The sequence below is a fragment of the Castor canadensis genome, chromosome 6, assembly GCF_047511655.1.
Source record: "Castor canadensis chromosome 6, mCasCan1.hap1v2, whole genome shotgun sequence".
NCBI classification, from domain to species: domain Eukaryota; kingdom Metazoa; phylum Chordata; class Mammalia; order Rodentia; family Castoridae; genus Castor; species Castor canadensis.
This window is the reverse complement of record NC_133391.1, coordinates 155,937,203-155,956,065: the sequence shown is the minus strand read 5'-3', so window position 1 is coordinate 155,956,065 and position 18,863 is coordinate 155,937,203. Positions and strand designations below refer to the sequence as shown.

The window sequence follows — 18,863 nt, the reverse complement described above, 5'->3', positions numbered from 1 at the left end:
TAATGGTTGAGATGGGGGATCATAAACCTTTGCCCCAGTTGGCTTCAAACCACAATCCTACTGATCTCAGCCTCCTTAATAGCTATGATTAGAGGAATGCCTAGCTAACAATTCACAAACTATTAAGTATTATTTGTGGCAAAAACAACTAATTTGAACGAGCATCTAGTGCTATCACGTGACCTACTGAAAATAACTTATAAACTTTGCATCCAAGTTTATTGAACAAAGCATTTCATAAAGAATAGAAAAAAAATGACAAATTCAACTTTGAATATGAGGAATTATCTATTTGGAGGGTGTTATGGTTTGAATATCAAATGTTCCCACAGGCTGTTTTGAACACTGGGCCCCAGCTGGTGGCTACTTGGGGAAGTTCTGGAAGCATTAGTAGGGATGTCATAGTTAGAGGAAGGATATAGATCACTGATGCAGGTTGTTGGGGTTAACTAGCCCCTAGGCCCTTTTTCTGCTTCTCTCTGCTTCTTGTCAACCATGTGTGAAGAACCATCTCTGCCACCTTACTGTTCTGTCTCTGTATGTGAGGTTGAGCTATCATAGACTGAACTTGCAGAAACCATGAGCCAACATCAGTCTTTCCTCCTTAACGCTTCTGTCAGGAATTTTGTGGCAGTGATGGCAAGGCTAACTAACAGAGGAAACTGGTACCAAAGAAGTAGGGTTGATATTGTGACTACAGCTGACTATGTAGCTGCTAAGCCTCGTGGAGATGGACTGAATGCATTTTGCCTTATGTGATGGCCTTGAGCCTTTGGGAGACAGGGGTGAAATGTTGTAGTTTCAGTATGAAGTGTCCCAAACAGGGTCAAGTTTTGAACACTTGGTACTCTGCTGATTGTGCTATTTTCAGAGGTTCTGGAGACTTTAGTAGGTGAGACCTAGTTAGAGAAAGTGGGCCACTGGGTGAACAGTCTTAGGGATATATTTTCCCTGGCCCTTCCTCTCTTTCTCTCTACTTCTCTTCCAAACTTCCTCTCCTTCATATTTCCAGGACCATGATGTTCTGCCCAAGTGCCTGGAGCCAAAGCAGCCATAGAAGGAACCCTCTGAAACTGCAGATCAAAAGTATCTTTCTTTTGCATTGTTTGACAGTGGTGAGAAAGTAACTAAAACAGAGGGATACCCAAATACTAAAACTAATATTTCTAGTGGAACACTAAGGAACAATGTTTAAATATATTTTCATAATAGGTAAAAGGTTATTATATATAGTCAGTGTTATTATATATCTAGAGCATGTATTCTTTTGTATTTATAATATAAACATGGTCAATGCAAAAGTGTCAAAGAGTAATTATTATCTGAGGACTGGACAAACTTTGTGATATCTTAGAGCAAACTGTATCCTTACAATTAATATTTATGCAATAGGAAAATTTTAATATATAGAAGAAAGCCATATTTGGAAAGTTGGATCTATAGTAACACCACATGCAAGATAGTCCCTTTATTACTTCTAAAACTACAGATAAGTAGAAAAAGATCTCATTGCCAAGAAAATAATTCCACAGCTTGTATCTTTTCAATAGTAGACAAACTTCCTCCTGGTATTGAATTTGGACAATAGTAATTCAGAAAAGAAAAAGTAAAAATCCTAGAATTGTATCAGTCATTTCACTATGGCTGCAGATATGTATAGTGAAGTTTCCAATTCTAAATAATAACAGGATAATAACTTAAGTATTTGGCAAAATGACTATCATGACTTTGCAGAAGGCAATGAAATGGGTCAGGGATTAAACTCACCACCCGTTACCTCTGGTACTGACTTTCAAAGTCACCATTGATGAAGTTTAGATTACTTCAGACCTTGTAGAGAAGTAGGCAGAACCATTAGAGTACTGTATCTTTCAACATTCTCTCTGCCAACTACTTTGAACTTTGATATTTGGAGGTGAATCCTGGGGCATAGTACAAGGCCTGTGTGCACCTAGACTCTCATCTGTCATTTTGCCTCCTACTTGTTCTTTGAAAATCCCCAGAGGAGAGGGCACTTTTTTTTTTATGCTGTTTCTTCTGTATTCTTATCCCCTAGAACAGTAGAAGATGGTGATGGGCAGACTCTGGCCTCAGCCATCACTCCATCTTCAACTGCAAGAGTCAAGAGCCTGGAGCTTTCACGTATTCTGGTGTCACTGATGATTGTGACTATTTTCCCCACAGTCTGGCAAACATTCTTAACTATGCCTTCTTCTCACATTGGCCAAATGACCCACAATTTATGATAATACTGACTGTGCCTAGTTTAAACTCGTCTTTTTACCTCTTTCTCTCAGTCAGTACTCTTCTGGTGCAATAATCTCAATTTCTACCAATGAACCAAACTGATTTCTACATCAGGATCTTTGCAATTATTTGTTTCATATGGAAATCTCTTCTGTTCATGTTTCACATATTTCTGTTTATATTTCTCCAGTCTCAACTCAAACATAATCTTCTTGGCACCTTGTGGCTATCCTATTTAAAACTGTCCCTCAAAAACATTTTCATTTACATCACCTCTTTATATTTTATAGATATTTATCACAATGTGATATTATTATTATGTTAATTTTTAAAGTAGACCCTTGGTATCCATGAGTATAAAGTTCCCAGGAGACTACCACTGAGGAAAAGCTGTGAATACTCAGGATGCATAGTGTTCAATACTGTACTAAAGGTGCTTAATTTTTCTCACAGCTCCACCCAATATCCACTAAAGACATGCCACCTATCAACAAATCTAAAATTTTCACATTAAGAGCATTTTTATCTTGCGAGGATTATCAGAACTTTTGCCTTGCTTTTAGGGCACCATTTGCTTTTTGGAAGGCAAACTCCATTTTTACAAAATTAAGAGCAGAGAAACACTTAGAGCATCGCACAATGATTTAAACACAAGTGACAATAACATGGGACTGACTGAGAACTTCTTTGCATCAATGAATCTTCATAATGCAGGCACAGGCATTTGAATACTTTGGTTTTGAAATACGTGTTTTAATTTACTTTAATTTTTCTTACTGTGCTTGGTCAAAACCACATGTAATAAGTGTGAATAAGGTGGGCTTCCTGTAATTTAATTATCATTTGTCACAAAAATACATCTTATTTGTATAAACTACTTACTGTTCTCTGCTGAAAATGCAGTGTACAAAGCAGTGCTGAATATACTGTAGGTTTTCAACAAATGGAGAGAAACACTGGAGAGATGAACAGAAAATTCTTTTAAAAATAGGTAGCATTTTGAAGCCTCTGGTACCTATCAAGGATGCAGCACTTTCTATTAAATAACAAAGTTTGGTGACATAATGCCTCTAACAATATAAAGACAACTCTACACCCTTCATTTGATTTCCAGGTTCCTTTGGACTCTCCCTGCCATAGTTACCCATTCAATTTTTCTTCTGTATATATTAATTCATATATATAATTCAGCAAAATGATCAAAGTTAAGCATACCATATATTTTGGAAATTATACCTAGAGGCACAAGGTAGTCCTTATTATTTTCAATGTTAATAGTTGTGCATTATCCACATCTCTTACCCATTAGATGTTGTGAGCTCTACCATAGTTTATTTTTCTTTTATCCTTTCACTTTGTTAAAGTATTAGCATGCTGTGTGTTTAATTACTCCATATTGTATCACTGAGAATCATACTCTTTTTATGTAATGCTAGCAGTAATTATTTTCTTTGTTTATGCTCTTCAACCAAAAAATGGTAGATATTCCATTATAATGCATGGATACTTCTTTTCAACAAGTTAAAAAGAAAAAAATAGGCTACATGTTTAGTAATTGCTTACAGGAAGTATCTATGTGTAGTAAACAAAATGGGATTCAATACCTTATTTTTTCTCCTGTAAATACCAAGTAGTATTAAATATTCATAAGGTAAGTTGCTAAGTGATGAATAATTTTAGTATTTTCCAAACCTTGTCAGAATCAGAAATTTCTATCCTTAAGTGATAAATGTGTTTTATGTTAACATTATGACATTTAAGACTTCTTAATTTTAGGAAAGAATACTAAATATAGGTTTTTGGGGTAGAGGGGCTCAAAGACCAAAAGAAAAGAAGAAGAATACATAGAAAAGCAAATGGTAGAAGTAAGACATGGATGAAGTTCATGCACAGTACTGAATACAAAGTTGCAAATAATTTGGGAATCTGAGCATAACTGATATTTTCTATATTTTCACAGGTATTCAATCATGATTTCTGTTCCTTGAGGTCTTAAAGATAAGTAAAACTAAAACTTATTTTTCAGAATGCTTTGATAAGTACCCAGAGGCCTTTATGGTTTCCACATGAACAGAAAGATCAAATTCATATTTCTATTAGGCCATTGGACTAAAGTCAAACCATTGTGTACACCAATTTATATAAAATCTATGTTCACTTTGAAGTAAGACCATAAATTATTCGGGTCCTCAGGTTGTATGCACTGATTTTCCTCTAGCAGCTATCCTATGAATACATCTCATTTTCAAGAATATCTAAGCATGATTTAAGAAAAGCTCTCATGTCTCATTATTATGATTCTATTGAATTTAACATCTCATCCTTTTAAAATACATTTCCCTTTAATGAAATATCTTTGCATCAGTTTTTGCTGATAATGAAGAGTCAATCCAATCCTTTGCAAGTGCCTTCAGTTGTATTCAGAATGGTTTTACATATGAGTTTTTCAACAGTAACAGTCCTGACATTTTGAACAAAATAACTGTTTTTTGGTGGTGGTGGTGGTTGTGGGCATCATGTGCATTGTTGGGTGTTTAGCAGTGTCCCTGTCTCTATTCACTAAATTCCAGTATCAGTACCTCCCTCAGATCAACATGGACTGCAATGTCTCCAGACATTGCCAAATATTACCTAAGAAAGGAGGAACAACATTGCCCTTCATTGAGTACCACAAAATTGGAACATCGCCTAGAATATTCAAATTTGTATGAATAAATTAAGTTCTGAAAGAAAACACTAAACAAAATGTGCATGTTTTAAGAAATATGAGAATGAAATTAGACCTGGTTAAAATCCTGAGAAAAAGTGGGTATTTAAGCTTATATTTGCCAATTAATTCACATGCAATTTAAAATAAAGGCCCCACCTGTATAGAATATGCTTTTGTTTTCCCATTTCTCAGCTATTCTCACAAAAGCTTAAAGTTCAAAATGACCTCAGAGTCAATCTAATCCAAATTAGCACTTGTCTAAATGCAAAAATAATGAGTATGCATAATGCTAGTTTATTTTCCCAAAGGTTCTTGCTAACTTAGCTGATTCTAAAGCCCCATACTCCTGACCACAGTCTCACACTAAATTCCCTGAACATTCTATACACTGTCAAGATATACATAGGTTTCTCCCACTTCAGTGAATTAAAATTCAGAAAATGATCATTACATAAAGGTGAGTTTGATTGATTAAAGCTTAGTAAGTTCTATTTGGCAATAATTAGTAAAGAGACTAGGTGGAAAAACTGACAATTGATGTGGAAGAGGTAAAGGCAAAATTCTCAGGTACAATAGAGCTCAAAATGTCACTCTCCCCAAAAGCAATAGTATACAACAGGTATACTTGTTAGAGATTTTTTCACATTAGTTTTCACTGGAATGGGTTAATTCTACATCCTGTTTGAAAGAATGTCTCCATTGTGGTGTTTGGGACAAATTATGACAATAAAATCATGATATTTCTTAATACTCACAACACTTTTGCATACTAAAAAGGAAATAGTTACCACTAATCTCCAACATGGAATTTTAATTTTTTATTTATAATTTCTTTATAAATTTAAGTTGACTATTTGAAATAGAATTGGATTTACAGAATCTAGGCATAGCAATACAAATTCTAAAAGAATACAATTAATACAAAGAATGCAAACATTTTCTAAAAAGTCCTAAGAAAGTGTTACATATTTTTCTGATCTTGTAATAAAAACAGAAAAAATACAAAGTTTAGACATAAATTAATTTTAGATATAACAAAGAATAATTAAACAATTATTTCTATGTCTTAATTTGCTAATTTTGTTAGGAATACAAAGCTGTATGACTTGTCATGATTCTACCAGAGGTAGAATGGATGACACATGCAGTCCACCTCGAGCATCTGAACCTTGGCAATGTGACTTGTTTATGACAGCTGACTAGTAGGCTCAGAAGCAAGAGAACTAGTAAACTTTTATTCTGCTTACTTGTGGTTTGATTTTTTTAAATCATAACATCTATGAAATAGTTGCAAAATATAAGCTTTGATGACATTATTTCCAAACATATATTGATTTCATATCAGTGGCAAAAATGATTTTGGTAATATTAAAAACATATTTGAAGAAAAATAAGCAAAGATTATAATTCAACAGAATCTAACTCAAAAAAATCTAAGGCTGGGGGCATGGTAGAGTGCCTGCCTAGCAAATGCAAGGTCCTGAGTTCAAACTCCCCAGTACTGAAAGAAAAAAAAAAGTTCAAAACAAAACTTTTGGAGTAGAGGTGTGTGTGGCTCAAGTAGTAGAGCTCCTATTTTGCAAGATACGAAGCCTTGAGTTAAAACCCCAGTTCCAACAAAAAAATCCAAAAGGCAATTATAAAAATATAATATCTACAGCTATAGGTATGACTATTTTGAAAGTCTTTAAAGTTTTTAATTAATGTGAAATAAAAGTAAAAGTATAATAATAACAAATGTATAGATTTTAAAATATACATGCTTGGAAAAACTTCATGTTTGATAATGGATTTAATACCTGTAAGGGATAATGACACTCGACAATTTAGTAAGAAAAAGACAATGGGAACCACAATGATAAAACAAGAAATAGGCAATACCCGAAAGAAAGTTAGGAATTGTATTATTATGTACTTATTATTATTTGTTGTCAAATCTATTTCAAATATCTTTCTAACACAGAGTGAATTTCCTGCATTATAATTTCTGATTCCTGAGGAAGAATTCCAAATAATAGCTTTCATAGCATCCTTTGTAGTTAAGAAATGCACTTGTGAATTTGGTATGCTTACATGCTTCGTGAATCAAAATTCTAAATTATACACAAATTGGTAGCTGAAGAAGCTGTTAGCAATAAAATCTCAGAGCAATAGAAGAAATACTGGCTTATTACCAGTTCCAGTAGAGCTATGCCCTCCCCACCAAATCCAGCTGAAATTAAAAGTGATATCACTCCTTGGATTACATTAGTAAAATAATTAATCAGCTTGTAACCAATTGTAACCTAGAATGTAGTGCTTACTGAGTACAAGAATTTGAGAGACTGGGCTGCTGTTCCAAGAGAATTAAATAACAGGAATGAGGAAGGTGAGTTGGTTGTAGATGTCTGGAAGAAAACGAATACTAAGCACAAGTGCCTGAAGACTTTGGCCTAAAGCACAGAGAGATATGAGAATTTTTTTTAAACTCTGAAGAAATAATCTTGTACCATGTGCAACTGTAGACATAAGGCAAGAGGACTAAACTCAAAAGTATGGTTGGTCCTGCTGATTCCAAATTTTAAAGCTATTTGCACATGCAGCCTGATCACAGCCCCACTATGAGAGCTCAGTGGGTGAATTTAGAAAATGTAACATGTTGAAAATCAGAGCCAGAAAATATGATACGATCCACACAGTTCAAAGTATCCCACTCAAATGTCTCTGAGTCTGGAATGTCATCAGAGAGAAGCAGCCCTTACACATCCAAGGATGACACTCATTTTATTCTTTCTTAAATCCACTAACAACCTCATCTGAGAGATTTACCTTACAAGGAAAAAATATCCCCCACTATTTCTAATTATCTCTAGATCTAAATTAGAAACAGATTTCAACATGCCCTAGAGAGATAATTATAAACTCAAACTCTAAAAGAGATTAAGCACAAAAATATTGCTAAATTTCAAGATTTGTATCCATGAAGGTCTAAAACTATGTATATGAATAAATTCTGAAAGAATTAAATCATAGATTATAGAATGTTGTTTTATAACACAGCAAATATGACTTTTGCTCTCTTTCCCAATGTTTGGAATTATTGCTCTAATCTAAGCATTTGAGAGTGTGGCTTGCTTCACTGTTTGGTTAACTTGCTGAAATAAGAGCTTAATGAAGACTCTGAGATACTGGAGAAAAATTAAAGAATGGATAGGTAGAATGGTTTTATCATGTGTGATTCACTAAACTGCTCCATACATCTTTTAAGAGAGGATGTAATATATATATATATATATATATATATATATATATATATATAAAACCATGACTATAATCAAGGGACTGCCTAGGGGGATACATGGGAAGAGGCAGAGGAAAAGAGAATAATGGGAGTATAGAGAGTAAAATACATCCAACTACATTGTGCCTAAGTAGGAAGATGACACAAGGTGACTCCCTGAAATCTGTTGAAAACTGGGGAGGGGGACAGGAAAAAGAGAGCAACATATAGGGTTAATCTCAATGTACAATATATTCATGTGTGAAATATCATGGTGAAACCCCTTTGTACAACTAATATACACTAATAAAAATTTTTAAGTAAGATAAAAGGACTTATACTTCAAAAAAGAGAGATAAGATGTAAGGTGCTTTCATTTTTTGAGATATATGTGGATGGTGGATCAGCAGCATCTTTGAAAAGTGTTAGATGGGCTGATCTCTGTTGCCAGCAGTGATAGGAGATGTTACCTGTGAAAAATGCACCTTATTTCCCTGAGCGTGATGGCATTCCTCAGTTCTGAGACCAAATAGTATCAGTGATCCGTAAAATGCAAAATGTAATTTCTATAATTAATAGTGGTACATCAGGGAGTATTTTTCAGTCTCTGCAATGGAAACCAAGGTACAGCATTCCATGGTCTACATAAATTGCACAATGAAAATCTCTACTGATCAGACAGGGATGTGTGGTTCATCAGCATAACTACAGACCTGAGACACGTCAGGTCTAGACTCCATTGAATGATGAAGTGTTTTAGTACACCTAAGGAGTGACCCTCATAGTACAATAAATGTGTTTCTCAAAGAAACCAGACATTTTCCAGGCTAACTAAACTGGAGGGTGGGAAGTATTTAAATATTTTGAAAAGTTGTAAAAAGCATCAATTTAATGAAAAGTCATAGGGATTGAAATGATCTTATGATCCAATACCCTCAATAAGAAGAAATGTGTATTAAAATGGACTTGTTATCTAATTTCACCTCACGATCAACTCAGTGAAGCCACAAATTGTTCAATACTGACATAGAATGTCTAGGTAAATAAGTGAAACAAACAGGATTGGAAACTGGAAGAATAGCCTCAAGAACTAACCAACATTCATTTTTTCTCTTCTTTCTCAAATAATCTCCTATTTTGGTTTTTACACTTCTCCCAATTTGTCATTTTATATGTTTCAGAAACGCTTCACTCTATTTAGCTCTGCAAACTCCATTAATTTCATGCCCTTTATTCATGATTGATTAAAGATAGGATTTTCCTTATTTCCTGTCAGTTATTCCTCTCTCTCTCTTTCTCTCTCTCTCTCTCTTCCCCCCTTCTTTTCCTTCTACAGTTATTAATCATAAATCTGAAAGTATATAACCTAGATTTCAAATGTTACTTTTACAACTGTGATAGGTTTTATCTGGAAGAAGTCAAAACTGTGAATTGAAGGAAAGAAAGCCAGAAGGAACATAGGACCTTGAATGGCACTGAATCTGTACACTGGGCAAAACCATCTCTGGTCCTTTAGTTATCAGAGGCAGTAGATATTCTTAATGTTGTAACTGAACTCAGTAACAAGAAGGTCATTAAAATTCTCTGTCAAAATCATCTTAACTTCCTAGAAGAAACCATGGATGTGTAACTACAAGTAAAATAGTATTTGCTGATTTGGATCCAAGTACAGAATAGTGCATTATTTTGTATACGAAACTTTTCTTACCACAGTTATATTTTTGTATTAGCCATGATAATATATCTAGTAGAAAATACACTTTGATGCCATTACTGACATCATATGTGTGAGATCTTTCTAAATAAATTTCTAGCAATGATGTTACATAATGGACCAATCAGTGGTATTTGCATTTGTTGAGAATTTGCCTTTCAAAGTTCTATAGCATGGTTTGATATGGGTGCTCTTTTGTTCATTAAAATCACAGTTGTTAGCACTGAGTTCCAAGCTACTTTATGATGGATTTTCAACTTATCAGTAGATTTAATTAAGATGGTAACATAGCTTATTTTAAATTTTTCTCCATAAATAATACTGACAGAAGATAATAAGCTTCTTTTCCCAAGGTATTTATGATCATATAATCAATCTTAATATTAAAAAAAATTTAAGCATAAAAAATAAAAATAATTTTCTCTATATATCAATATACATTCCATATTTTCATACAATTTAACCCATGCAAAATGTAATGGGTTTTGTTGTGACATTTCCATGTATGCATCTAATGTATTTTTATCGTACATAGCCCCTCTATTACCCATTCCTATATCCCCACTCCCCACTATGTTTTCTTCTTTCATATTCCTGATAGTCCTCCTTATACTTTAATGTACTTTTGCTTTCTCCTAAACTCTCCACGTAAGAGAAAACATGCTATTCTTGCCTTTGTGAGACTGGCTTATTTTGCTTAGCATTACAATCTGCAGTTCCATTCATTTTTCTGCAAATGACATAATCTTGTTCTTCTTTATAGCTGAATAAAATTTTGAAGAATTCTTGATGCTTCAAAATACTAACTTCTTGTACTGAATATATGAGGGTTGGGGTGAAAATTATCAACAGTAGATGATTATATCCCTTGCATTTGGTGAGACATATTTGCAATTTAGTATATTCATCTTATTCTCTCTGGATGTAGAAAGAAGTAAAAATGTCAGTTTCTGTGAAATTTTGTGAAAACTGACAATAGGTGCTATATGTTCCTGAGCTCCTATATTCAACGTTCTTCCCTTTTTTTTCTTTTAAGGGGGGGAGATTCTAAAAGTGAGATGAGTCTGTCAACCTGTAACCACTTATTAAGATTACATTCTGCTTTTTTAAGAGTAATGGGTAAGCAGGTATATAAAAAGATAAAAAACTGCACTGAGTTTATAATAATATTTTAAAAGCATATGCTGAGGGTCTGACTCAGTGGTAGAGCACATGCCTAGTACGTGGAAGGCTCTGGGTTCTACCGACAGGACTGCAAATAAAAAGATATCACTATAAAATTATATATAGAAATGTATACTTTTGAATACCTGATGTATGACTCAGTCCAAAGAAGGGCTTAGGAATTTTTGAGAATTCACTAGGGTGCTACACTACTTCATCAACATCAGAAGACCTGTCAACCTAACAGCCTACCTTCTAAAGGGGGTGTTGTTACCCCTTGCAAAAATAAGACGATGAATATAACTACTAATTGACATATCATGATGGGATAGGTTTAGCTGCTCAGAATAAAACCTCTAATTAAACTGCATATTCAAAATATTGACACATAAGAACTCATTTTTTTAATTTCTTGGCTTTATTTTGGAAGGACTGACAGGTATGACTATTTTGTTGCTGATTTAGGTACAGGGTCTCATTATTTTTTTTTCCTTTATTATTGCACTGGGAGAGGGTACATTGTGGCACTTACAAAGGTTCTTACGATGTATCAAATATATCATACTTGAATTCACCCTGTCCACCACTCTCCTTTATCCCCTCTCCGCTGATTCCTAGAACAGTTTCAACAGGTATCATTTTTGCATTTATATAAATGTATATACATTTTTGCACTGTATTCATCCTCCTACCCCTTTCCCCACCATCTTCAATTTTGTAGAAGAAAATAGATGAAAGATAAAAAGAAAAACATGACTTTTTTTTTTGCCAGTTTGAGATAAAGTTAGCTATACAGGGAGTTTCCTTGTATATTTCATGTAGTTTCATATAGTTTAAGCTATCCTGGAACTCACTATGTGACCCAAGCTGGCCTTAACTCATGATCCTGTTTTAGCCTACCAATACTGAGATTGCAGGCATGCACCACCAAGCTTTGTTCTTTATAGTTCAATGTAGTATTTCAGATTCTAAACTTGTTTTAAGGTGCTTTTCAAACCATGAAGCCTTTCTACAGTATGCAGATGATCTTAAATTCTTGGAGTCTATACAGTAGAGGGCCTCCCATCAAAAGGCATTGATCTCCCAACTAAAGGTAAATTATCTGGGTCACATTATAACTCTGGGAAACTAATTCTTGCCCCTAAGAAGATGGGCCTTCTTAAAATTAGAGTCAACTAACAACATTAATATTTAGTTCAACTTATCTGTAAATGGTTAGGTTCCATAGGATTTGGATTCCTGGCTTTGGGGGTAATAACAAAGTGGCTTTATAAGGCAACCCAGGACCTGGTTATAAATACCTGGCATAAAACTAAAAAGCAATAAAAAGCTTCTTAAAGCTTAAAGGTTTACTTTAAAGGATGGTTTTCACTAACTTTCCTTGATTTCTCTTTTAGTAAAGGACTAACTTTATGTTTCCTGGTCCTAATCTTGTGTTGACAGTTTGTCAACTAAACTTTCTGCTAACTAAATTTCCCTTGTCACCTCTCAAATTTAAGATGGTGAAATGACTTTTTGGTTCTTTTTCCAGGTAGCTCCAGCACCCAAACTCACCAGGAAGAAGCTATAGAGAAAACTGGACTGTCACCTTTCTGCACCCCTTTTAAGATCAAAAGGAACCAAAGTCATGTAGTAAGGAAATGAGGCAGGATAGATTGGTGAGGTAACAGGAAAATTATTTTATCTCAGTAAATATTTAAAGGGTCAGACTCAGATATTGGAATGAGAAGTAAACATTGAAAAGCCAGAGCAGATGCCCTCCTGCCAACTTCTTTGACACATTAAGTTACAGGAATAGGGAGACATACAGTAGCTACCTGCTTCTGCTTTTCTCTTTTGAGATGTTCACAAGCTCCTAGGCTCCTTGTATAGGTGGAAAATATCATGTCTGGTAGAGGGAAGTTCTAAAGCATACGTATTATCTCCGTGTTTTGGGTGGGCCAGGATGATCCCTCCCTGTTTCAACAGCGATCTCAGCCACTCACATCTGTTATCTTACACCATTTCACATTCGTAAAGCTCTCCAGGGTAAGACTAAGAGATGGGCCCATCATTTTGAGTCTCTATTCTCATTTCCTGTGGGCAGGAAATGTTTCTTTCTTTTTTACATTTCTCCTCAGTTTAATCTTGTTATACAAAATTTCTTCCCTAATAAACTTAACTATTACTTTTACTACAAAAAAGGGGGATGTTAACCACTTTATGGGGTATTCAGGATATAGAAACATATACTTTTAGAATTACAGAGTCTAATCATCTTTGCTCCCCATTTTATATATCAATGCCAAAAAAGTTTTGTGATTTTACCTATACCATGATTAATTAGTCAAAGAGTAGATTATACTCCCTAATTCACTAGTGCCTCATCTCAGTATTGTTTTATTGTTAATCATTTTCTTTTTGGATTTGGGTTTCCTCGTTATACATAGAACAGAGGATGGTTCATCAACTCTTTATACATGAGCCCATCACAAAGAAATGGGCCATATTTGTAAGCATGACTATAAATAAAATTAGAAATTATTTGGCATGGATATGATGATCATAACTTCTAGATCTCTAGAAACTGCATTTATGAATGTGGCTGAAAACTGATAGGTTTCAACAAAAGTTGAAACAGTTTTAAGAGACAACTACTTTGGAACAACAAATTCTGTAAAGGTGTTACATGTCTCATGACCAGTATTTTTCATGCTCTCAATTGACACAATATTTACTTAACAATTTCAGTATCACTACGAAATCTCATATAGTTATACTACTATTTTGCATTAATTTCATGTGTGCAAACATTAAGTACTTTGTTATACTGCATATTTTTGCTATAGTTCTAAATTTATATTATTTCTTTTGATACTAGTTTCTTAACTGCATTAGGCATAGTGATTTCAAACAATTACTGGTTCCATTTAATTTCTTATTATCTATCTGACTAAATGAGTGGTCTATGAACTAATGCTGGCCACTTTTCAGAATCATGGAGAAGAAAAAAGTCTCCCTGTACAATGAATGATCTAAATCATGCTTGAGCTCACTAATCAAATGTTTATTCAAGTTCATGAAACTCAATATCTACAGGAACAATTCCCTTTCTTTAACTTCACTTCCTGTTCCCTTGCAGAGGCTATTTTATATTGGAATTAAATGACATATTAGAAAGAATCAATTGTCAGTGTTCAACCTTTGTGTCTTGCAGATCACCCTCACTATGTTTCATAAAATAATTCCTTGATTATTTAATTTTGAGTTAATCATAAACTTTAAAGTTCTCTTCATCATACATTTAATGTTCATAATTTTTATTTTAGTAGTGTGCTCTTGGAGACTGTTGAATAACAGTGCTAAAACAGTTAAATTTATAATAGTTTAAACATGAGCTTTTTGGAGATTGGTCAGATCAACCATACACAATAATAATGCATATTTCTGATTCTAGATCTATTATATAAATGCTAGCCATGATGCCTAAACAATACAGTCAGTAGAAACCCATTGCAACCTGAGGGAGCCAAAGATGAAAAACCTAGTCAAAGATAACCCCAGAGATGAAGCCACTGAAGAAAACTACCTTACAGCAGGGCTTCCCAAAATCATGAGGCAAAGCCACCCCACTCTAGTGTGCCTGGAAGATGGGACTTCTGTCCCAGTAAGATTGAAGAAAACAACTTAGAAACAAAAAGATATTCTTCTACTGCTTGAAGATTTTGGACTTGTGTGTGACCTGACACTCCTTTCTTCTTTTCTGCTTCTTCCTGTGGATATCGAATGCCTAACCTATTCCTGTTCTAGACTTGTATTTTGGAAGCATATAACATGGTTTTACAGGTTCAGAGGTGTAGAGAAATTTATCTCAGGATTAATCATAGATTAAATTTCACCTACACAGGATTTTTAGACATAATTTAGATGATACTTTGGACTTAGATTTTATAGTCAGTTCTGGAGCAAGTTAAGATTTGGGGGGCTATTGGAATGGGATAAGGTTTTGTATGAAAGATGGTTATGAGTAGAATGCTATATAGAATTCATTCATATGCTAAAATCCTAACTCCCAAGATGATGTATTATGAGGTGAAATATTTGGGAGGTAGTTGTCACATTTGAAGTTAGTGTACATCTTTATGACTGGTATTACTGTCTTTACAAAACAGACCCTAGAATGCTAGCTCATCCCTTCCATCTTATAAGGACACAAAGAGAAGGCACTGTCTATGAATTAGAACGTGGACCCTCACCAGACACTGAATCTGCTGGCAACTTTATTTGGACTTCTCACTTCCCAGCCACTCTACAATTATGATAAATCAGTTGCTGATATGTATAAGCTAAACAGCCTATGGTTTGTTTATTTGTTTTATAACAGTCAGAACAGACTAAGTCACCATTGAGATTTGTTCATAGAATGAAATGATTAAATGTATGATATAAACTTACATGTTTCAACTTGGATACTTCTCAAAAATACTAAATTCTTATCTTTTTTATCTTCCCTTAGTGACTTCAGATCACAAAGCTCTTATCTTTTCACATGTGTGAATACATTTAATATTTTTGTCATAGTAGAAAAAACTGTAATTTTTGTAATACAGCTGTGTTTAGATTGTTCCCTGTTGTTCTTTTTGTCATACTGATGAAAAAGTAGTAGTTGATTATTTCATCCACTATATTTTGACAAAATCATATATTAAAAATGGTGTGTATCTTTTGAGATCTATATAATTTCCTCTAAGTATCAAGTCTCCAAATAGGATCAGAAAGAATGCAATTAAAAATCTCTTTAGTTTTGTCAAAAATGAACCATTCTTAATTATGAATAAGTTAAGATATATAAGTGTGATGGTTTCCTTTCTTTTTCAAAATCTGGCTATCGGATAAAGAAAGATCTGTAAAAATAAAGATGTACATTAACACTGTATTTGGTTTTAAATCAAATAAGCCCAACTATTTTTCCATGCATGTAGTAAGAACAGTACATATACTTGTTAAAGTTGTACTTTTCTGACCTTTATATATTGCTTAGAATTATGGTAGGCAATCAACTCTGAATATGTGAGCTATATATTACCACAGTTATGGGACAGAGTAGAGTTTTTTCTCCTCTTGTCATTGCCACAGTTTTATAAGTGATACCTCTACAAGTCTGTATTCATATTAGACATAAAGAACGTTGACGGAAGAGGCAAAGGAAAAATATACAAACTCCATAAAGCAGCAATCAATTTAGCTGACTGACTAGTTCTGGATAGTTTCTTTCAGCTTTTGAAGGTTTATGGAAACCTCTTTTTAGTTTCATCTTATCATCAAGGTCTGACTGCCAACATAATATACAAGACACTGGGATCTATCAGCATTTGACTTAATATTTGAGATTGAAACTGGGATATATCTGCCAGCACACAGCAAATATCACTTTAATTCAAAAGGAAGCCTCCATCAGCCGTCTTCACAAGGTCAATGAGAACTGCCAGGTCATGCAAACTCTCAGAGTGCCTATGCACACCCTCACCCTTCCGCTCATTCATAACAGCAATGAATGTCATAGCAGCAGTGAAAAGAAAAGAAGAATCAGAGAAGAAATCTAGTCTCCCTGAAATCTCTGGGATTGGAAGTCAACTAGATACTCAACAGAAATACCATATCCATTCATTTACTTATGCATTTATTCAATTCATATCTATTGACAGGACACAGAGTTAAACTAACCAGTCTTCTCAATCAGCATACAGCCTAAAATTGAATGGAAAGACTTAAGACAGTCAATTCAATGCATAAATAATGCAACAGAAACAAAACAAGTGAAACTGTTGCCAACAGGAAGCTTGAAATAATTGGGAGGATAGCAATAATAAACAAATGGAATAAATAAAATATACATTATGTTGCTGGTGATTAAGTGTTTGGAAAAAAACACAACAGGAAAATGGCATAGGGAATGTTTGTGGATTTCAATTGTAAATAGTAAAGTCAGGGAAAGTCTTGGAGAGATCGTTCCAAGGAAAAAAGAGTAACTGATATGGCCACATGTGCATAAATGTATGGGTGGATATGGGTATATACATATTTGTTTATATAGATAAATATCTATATACATATATGTATCTCAATGTTTCCATACACAGGGACAGTAAAGTACAAATGTTTCACACAAGACAGGGGCATGATGGAATGTTGTATGATCAGATAGACTCGGGATAGCTGGACTGCCTTGAGTTCTGGGAAAGATAGGGGTAGGTTAGAAAGGCAATATACACCCAATTCTTGCTATTTCTTTGGATTTTATACCAAGTGAGATGTTTGTACAGGAGAGTGACATTATTTCACTCACTTGAGTTGAGAGAGATTGAATTACATCAAGTATAAAAACAAAGATAGTCATTTGAAGGCTACACTATTCTTTGAGGATTAAGACTACAGACAATGTGAAACAAACTCAAATTGTCTGGTTATACTGACCTTTTGAGGAAACTTTAACCTGATATGGTGAATGATTGTTGACCATATTATTTAGTCTGTAAAAGTTATGGGAAAGAATAAACATGGTGCACCATTCCACAAAAGAACAAGAAATCCAATCAATAAATGGCCAGATAATCCAAACAGACAGTTACAATTCTCAAAAAAAGAAGTACAGATGGCTAGTAAACACATGGAAAAAAAATGTTGATGATCTTTATCTATCAGGGAAATGCAAATCAAATCTTCATTAAGATTCCACCTCACTCCAATCATAATGGCTATTATTAAGGGCGGAAAAATAACAAATGCTAGCGAGGATGTGGAGTAAGAGAAGCCCTTACATATTTCACTATGAGAATCAGTATGAAGCATCCTCAAAAGAACTAAAAATAGAACTAACATGTTATCTAGCTACACCACTCCAAGGTATATACCCAAAGAAATCAAAGTCATCATACAATAGAGATAACTGCACACTTGTGTTTATTGTGGCACATTCATAATAAATAAGCTATGGAATCAGATTAGGTGCACATTAACAAGTGAAGGGATACAGAAAGCATGATATATATATATAGATAGATAGATAGATAGATAGATAGATAGATAGATATACACAATGAAGTATTATTCAGCCATAAAGAATGAAATCATGTCATTTGTAGGAAAATGAATAAAACTAGAATTCATCATGTTAAAGTAAATTAGCCAGACACAGAAAGACAAGTATTTCAAGTTCTCTCTCATATGTGGAAACTAAAATAAAATAAAAAATGGTTTTTAAAGAATTTATATCACAATTAAAGATAGGCTATTATGGAATAAAAGGGGAAGAAGAGGACCAAGAGGAGAGAAGGGAGAGAGCAGGGCAAGAAATAACAGAAAGGAGGATACAATCAAAGTAAAATACATGCATGTATTCATGAACATGATGAATTCATCTGTACATGTAATAGGAGTTCATAATTACTTCTTATAAGACTCATAAGAGGGCTGTGAGAATTTGCAGGGATGAAGAAGAGTTCTGAAGGACCATAGTTGCCATATTTGTCTCATTTGCTCTGTTGAGGTTAATGGATCTATTTCTAACAGGTTGCAGGATAGGGAATGCCTTAGAATGGATGAGAATTTGCAGAATCAGTGATAGGCGTTAGTTGAATCACTGTAGCTTTTGAGTAGAAAATGGATGACCATTCAAAACCCTGTCAATTTTGACAGTGATAATCATGATGCATTTTAAATGAATACAAATTTTTGAATATAGATAGGTCTAACTCTTCATCAGGTCTCCAGAACTTAATAAATTGAGGACA

The 18,863-nt window shown here is 34.0% G+C and overlaps 1 protein-coding gene across 3 annotated transcripts in view; it reads right to left on the bottom strand.

The window, feature by feature from the left end:
* The window catches only part of LOC109680165 (cadherin-10), a 188,840-nt gene that overhangs the window by 147,547 nt on the left and 22,430 nt on the right, over positions 1-18,863 (bottom strand). Inside the window, exon 2 of one of the 3 annotated variants that reach the window (XM_074077690.1) lies at positions 3,130-3,203. The exons of the other annotated variants lie outside the window; for them this stretch is intronic. The gene's annotated coding sequence lies outside the window, so the exon portion shown is untranslated. The remainder of the gene's footprint in view (positions 1-3,129; positions 3,204-18,863) is intronic. 3 annotated transcript variants of the gene reach the window in all.